At 37.4% G+C, this 6,314-nt stretch overlaps 1 long non-coding RNA gene across 1 annotated transcript in view; it reads right to left on the minus strand.

Annotated features, from left to right (window-relative positions):
- The window catches only part of LOC107681277 (uncharacterized), a 20,831-nt gene that overhangs the window by 8,711 nt on the left and 5,806 nt on the right, over positions 1 to 6,314 (minus strand). Inside the window, exon 2 of the long non-coding RNA XR_001633235.1 lies at positions 3,825 to 3,826. This is a non-coding gene — a long non-coding RNA (uncharacterized LOC107681277). The remainder of the gene's footprint in view (positions 1 to 3,824; positions 3,827 to 6,314) is intronic.

A 6,314-nucleotide genomic window follows, 5' to 3' on the forward strand; every position in this document is an offset into this window, starting at 1 on the left:
AGAGAGAGAAATTGACGTTTTTGAATTGTTATTCTTTAAGTTTTAATTTTTGTAAATATATATTTTAAATATCTCTATGTATAGTTTTTATTAGTACTTGAAATCATGTCAGTGATTTTGTGTGTGTGTGTTCACATTGCAAATGCCAAAATCTTTACCAAGACTCGTACCATTCCAATGAAGTAAAAATTCAGTCAAAAATCACTGAAGAGCATCAGAGGGTTAAAATTCCATTTGCTCTCAATGTCGTCTTGAAGAAACAACTGCAATATAAGCAGTCTAAAACATAATTAGATCATAAATGTTTATGGCATGCAATCCTCCATATGGTTTCTATGTGAATAGTTTACATATACTGTATGTCACGATTGTTCACATGCATATTGTCACGACTTGTGGTCAGATACTCGCTCGAAGACGAAGAGCAAGGATCAAAAGTCTTTAATATCAATCAGAAGCACAGAATTCGTAGTATAGACGAGGCCAGACAAAGCAAACTGAAACAGCTAGAGCTAAATACAAGAGAGAATGATTAACTTAACTAGGTCACTATGGCAACAAACTCAAAAGTGCAAGCAGAAAATCGAGTCCAACTGAACATAACTGCGACATATATTTTCAGTGTGGCATTTTAGGAAACGGATTTCTAGGATCAAATCAAGCTTTAACATGGACACACGTCATGTCTGTATTTTTAGGAACGTAAACATTGTTAATCTAATTGTGGCTGCATAATTATTTGATATTAAGTAAATTAGATCGCTGGCTAAAAACATTTTTATAAATAGATTTGTATCTGGGAGTCAATGCCATTAGCAGCCGGTCGCTGCTGCCGCGGGGCTCCGTAATGAACTCCAGTTAAGTGTGGCTAAATATTTTTGACATTTTTCCTTGTACAGAGTTAACTGTCACAGTGGAGAGAGAGAGAGGAACCATCTTGTCACGTCAGGTTTATGTAAGGCTTGCTGAATGCTGTCTCTCTCAGTGATGCTGGAGATGATGGAGCGCATGATGTGTAAAGTAGATGTGAGCTGTTTTCAAGCCAAGCTACAGGCGTTTAATCTTTATGTGTTCACATTATCTGTGTGTCGACGTGTTCTTCAGTGGTTTTTTGGGTATCCTGGACGTCACACCTACATACTGAACATACAGCAAAGCCACATTCTAGCAGCAACATTACTGTACAGTAGGAATGCTTTGGAATGGAATACTGTACATCTACCATGTGCTGTATATTATTGCATTACAGTATGCACTAGTAATGATAAACATTTCAAAAGTTGGTGTCAAATGATCTCATTATGCTGCATGTTTAATACAGCTAGTGTCGTCTTCATAGTGAACATACTGGTAAAAGAAGTAGTATAGTAGTATGTCATTTGACAGTTTGACAGACGATGCATCAAAACTGCTTTTGTTATGATCAGTGTTGTTGTCTGGACATTGATGGGCACCATGTTTCTATTTTATATTGCATTACTATTAAAGAAAATGGGGGGGCAGACTCAAATAACTAACAATTTTTTTCTATTTTTTGGTATTATAGTATTTCATATAAAATATTAATTTATTTACTTTTTATTTATAGTTGCATAACTTGCATTACTTGTTATTTTTTATTCTGTTATATTAAGAGAGTAAATTCAGCTAGCAAGAACACAACTGGGTGTTTTTGATCTACAACTTAAAAATAAATTGATCAATAAAACGGTAAATAAAACAGATTCATGACACATTTAGCCTCTGACATGTTGTTAGTGAACCAGTTAAAATATACGGTACACTCTGAAATCTATCTATATGTATATATACTGAGTTTAAATAGTTATTTTTATTCCGGTATATTTAGAGAATAAATACAGCCAAGGAATAACACAACTGGGTGTTTTTGGTTTACAACTTTAAATAAAATTTCAAAACTAAAAGAAAAAATAGAAGAAAAAACATCAATAAAACATTACATTAAACAGATTCATGGCACATTTTGCCACTGGAATGTTGTTAGTGGACAATTTTTTATTAGTAATCAGATCTGGCACATGGACAAATATGAAGCACACTTGTTCATTGACCAACCGCTGATGTTCACAACAAAGGCCATCATCACCGTAACAAGATCCTGGAGTCTGTCTGTCTGTCTGTTTCTGTCTGTGTGTGTCGGTTGTCTGTCTGTCTATCTGTATCTGTCTGTGTGTGTGTCGGTTGTCTGTCTGTCTGTATTTGTGTTGTTGTCTGTCTGTCTGTCTGTATCTGTCTGTCTGCATGTGTCTGTCTGTCTGTCTGTATCTGTTTGTTTGTATCTGTCTGTCTGTCTGTCTGTATCTGTCTGTCTGCATGTGTCTGTCTGTCTGTCTGTATCTGTTTGTTTGTATCTGTCTGTCTGTCTGTCTGTATCTGTCTGTCTGTATCTGTCTATCTGTATCTGTTTGTTTGTATCTGTCTGTCTGCATGTATCTGTCTGTCTGTCTGTATCTGTCTATCTGTATCTGTTTGTTTGTATCTGTCTGTCTGTCTGTCTGTATCTGTCTGTCTGCATGTATCTGTCTGTCTGTCTGTCTGTCTGTATTTGTCTATCTGTATCTGTTTGTTTGTATCTGTCTGTCTGTCTGTATCTGTCTATCTGTATCTGTTTGTTTGTGTCTGTCTGTCTGTATCTGTCCGTCTGCATGTATCTGTCTATCTGTATCTGTTTGTTTGTATCTGTCTGTCTATCTGTTTGTTTGTATTTGTCTGTCTGTCTGTATCTGTGTCTGTCTGTATCTGTCTGTCTGTATCTGTCTATCTGTTTGTTTGTTTGTTTGTATCTGTCTGTCTGTATCTGTTTGTCTGTGTCTGTCTGTCTGTATCTATCTGTCTGTCTGTATCTGTCTGTCTGTTGGGCGTCCATCCGTCTGTCTGTCTGTCTGTCTGTCTCTGTCTGTCTGTCTAGCATCACAGATGGGATTGTCTTACCGAGAACGATAGATGTCTGTGAGTTGCTTTTGTCCCGCTGATCATCATTATGCAAAGACACTCTAGCAGAAGGATTATGTTACACTCCAATACTACTCATAAATTGCTGAAAAAGGATAACTTCATTTGATTCTTATTTCATACCCTTTAGTGTGCAATGCAATAATCCCACTTTGTTTAATATTGAAGTCTTTTCCAATTTCATCACATTTGGGAGTATGAAAATTAAGTTCATTTTATATCTCTCAGAAGCAGCTGAAAACCCGACATCTATATGAGATGACGTGTGCTTGTGACTTTCTTTCTTCAGTGGAACAGAGAAATGGAGAACAATGTTTACGATGCTCTTTTGCATTCACTGTAAGCATATTGTGACCAGTGGCCATCACAATCGGTTCTCTTCGGCCTTTGGTTTCACTGGCACCAAATTTGGTGCAAGACGTCTTTTGAGGGTGAATAAATTAATTCTCATTTTTGGTTGAACTATTTCATTAATAAATCAGAAAACGGGCTTGTATGTCGACCTCCGTCATTAACCCATCCTCATTGCAACCACTAAACTAAATTTAACCCACTATCTGTTTGTTTTTAGTTAACTCAGTGATGGATATTTATTCAAGTAAATCTACACAAATAGTCAAACTGTGTGAAGGCAGCATTCATGTTTTCTTTAGTAATTTAATTTTTTAATGGTGAGCATTACAGAAGATTGTACAGCCACACTTTTGCTCAGCAAGATGAGTTTGTTTCTTCATCAGGTTTGGAGAAATGTAGCATTGCATCAATGTCTCAGCAATGGATGCTCTGCAATGAATGGGTGCCGTCAGAATAAGAGTCCAAACAGCTGATAAAAACATCACAATAATCCACACCACTCCAGTCCATCAGTTAACATCTGGAGAAGACAAAAGCTGAAACAAATCCAGCATTAAGACTGTAACGAGGGAGGCGACAATGGAGTTGGGGATCCAAATGCAGGCTTTAATAAACAAGGCGTAATCATGCAGGCAGGGTCCAGTAACAGCAAACAGTAATAACCAAGGCAGAGGCAAAAGAGTAATCCAGATAACAGGCAATGGTAAGGGCAGGCAGCAGACAATCAGAATCGAGGAAACAGTCCAGGGTCAAAAACACCAAGGCAAGGCAAAACTTGGAAAACAAGGAACACACAGGAAACTAGGAAAATATTAAAACTTTCAATCACCAGCGATGTGAGAGTGTGTGTGTGCCATTCTTATAGTGTGAGACTGATGAGGTGATGAGAGACAGGTGCTTGCAATTGATAATGAGTCCGAGCAAAGGATTATGGGAAATGGAGTCCGGGGTGAATGGTATAGGGTACAGGATGGGCACTCCAGCTAGAGATCGTGACAAAGACGTTTTTAACTTCAAACCTCTGCTTCCTCCAGTGAAAAAGTGGTCTGCTCTGAATCAGGAGAGAAATCTGCACAGATCAAGCAGTGTTTACAAGCCAAAACAGTCCAAAACAGCTCTAAACAAATAACAAATGTGATTTTGATGTGAGAGACAACAGGAGATGGACTTTTTCACTGGAGGAAGCGTTATTATGGATTATGGACTCGTACATTAGCAAGAAGAAACAGTTTAAAGTTAAAAACGACTTGATGGATTTGTTTCAGCTTTTGTCTTCTCCGGATGTTAACTGATGGACTGGAGTGCTGTGGATTACTTGTGGATTATTGTGATGTTTTTATCAGCTGTTTGGACTCTCATTCTGACGGCACCCATTCACTGCAGAGCATCCATTGCTGAGACACTGATGCAATGCTACATTTCTCCAAACCTGATGAAGAAACAAACTCATCTTCATCCTGGATGACCTGACGGTGAAAACATTTTCAGACACGTTTCATTTTTGGGTGAACTATTGCTTTGAAGACAACATAAAATCAAATCACTTTACATAAGTGAAACCGCTGTGTTGTTGACACGGTTTTATTTAGCTTTTAACAGACCCTTGCTCGCATCCACCTGAGGTTATTGAGTTTTTCTAACCGGCTATTGCTTATTTCATTGTGAGACAATTAAAGTGCGTGCTCAGATGAACGGTGCAAATAGAAACCTGCCTGAAACCCTCAACAAAACACAATAAACGCTCACAACATAGTGCAGAAAGAGCTCGTCGTGTGGTTTTGCAGAGAGCTCAGGAGAGAAATCACGGGTTATGAAAGGATATGCTGCTCTCTGCAAGTCATTTAATTAGACTGAAAGCTTGTTTCACTTTCTCTAATGAAACACTATAAGACTTGCGTGGCACGGATCCGTTTTGTAGCCTTTTTTTTTTGACTGTGGGTTAAAAAACATCTAAATCTAATGAGATGAAAACACACACAGACCTCTCTTTTTCTGTCGTGTTTTTTTCCCTTTCCTTCCAACCAAAGCTGAGGTTTCAGCTTAAATAAGTCCCATCATCTCCATGACAACCGATGCGCCGGCAACATAGAAACATATTAATGTAATATATATATATATATATATATATATATATATATATATATCCTGTAAAATAATGTATATAAAATATATTGCAGATAGTATTATCAGCAGAACTGAAAAAACAAATTGAATGTAGGTGTTATTAGGGTGAATTTTTGATTGCATGTTGACTTGAAGCTTCAGTATGTGGTTCATCTGGAATATTTGCATTCAGAGTGTTAAAAAGTGCAATTGAGACTAATCTGGAACATTAAGAAAGACTGTACATTTTAAATGTATATGTGTGTAAAAGCCCTAATGTGTGTGTAGAAATTAGTAGAAAAGATTTCCAGGTTCTGCATTCTGTGTTTTATTATCCAGCCTTGGAATAACAGTATCTCTCCATCAGTGATGAATCAAGTGTACAGTCAGTCACCTTCACATTACAGCAGCAGCAGCTCTCATCCACACTAAAGGAGATGGAGAACGCGTTCACGCTAAAGATCTCATACCCACCTACATCTCCACCACAGCGTAATTGCTGAATGTTATGTTCCACATGCTGAAAAATAACAGCTGGTGTTTATGTCCAGAGCACCTTATATAAGACGGAAGCCGTGAGATCTTCTTCAGCTTGTGGTGAATGTGACGGTTAAAGTGATTCATCTATAGTGTATCATTTCATCAGTGTGAAGTGTTGTTGATGTGGTAAATAAGTGAATGTCAGAGTCTTCAGATGATCTGAATAATCGTGGAGAAAGTCTATAATCAGAGAGAGAAAAATTAGCATTACATAAGAAAGTCGAAGATGGAGTGTCAACATACATTTATATTTAAATGTTAATATTCATATATCTCTGACAAATGAATTTCAGGATTTAATTACTTACACACACACACACACACACACACACACACACACACAC

The sequence above is a fragment of the Sinocyclocheilus anshuiensis genome, unplaced genomic scaffold (assembly GCF_001515605.1).
Source record: "Sinocyclocheilus anshuiensis isolate Anshui unplaced genomic scaffold, SAMN03320099.WGS_v1.1 scaffold1632, whole genome shotgun sequence".
In the NCBI taxonomy this organism is placed as follows: Eukaryota; Metazoa; Chordata; class Actinopteri; order Cypriniformes; family Cyprinidae; genus Sinocyclocheilus; species Sinocyclocheilus anshuiensis.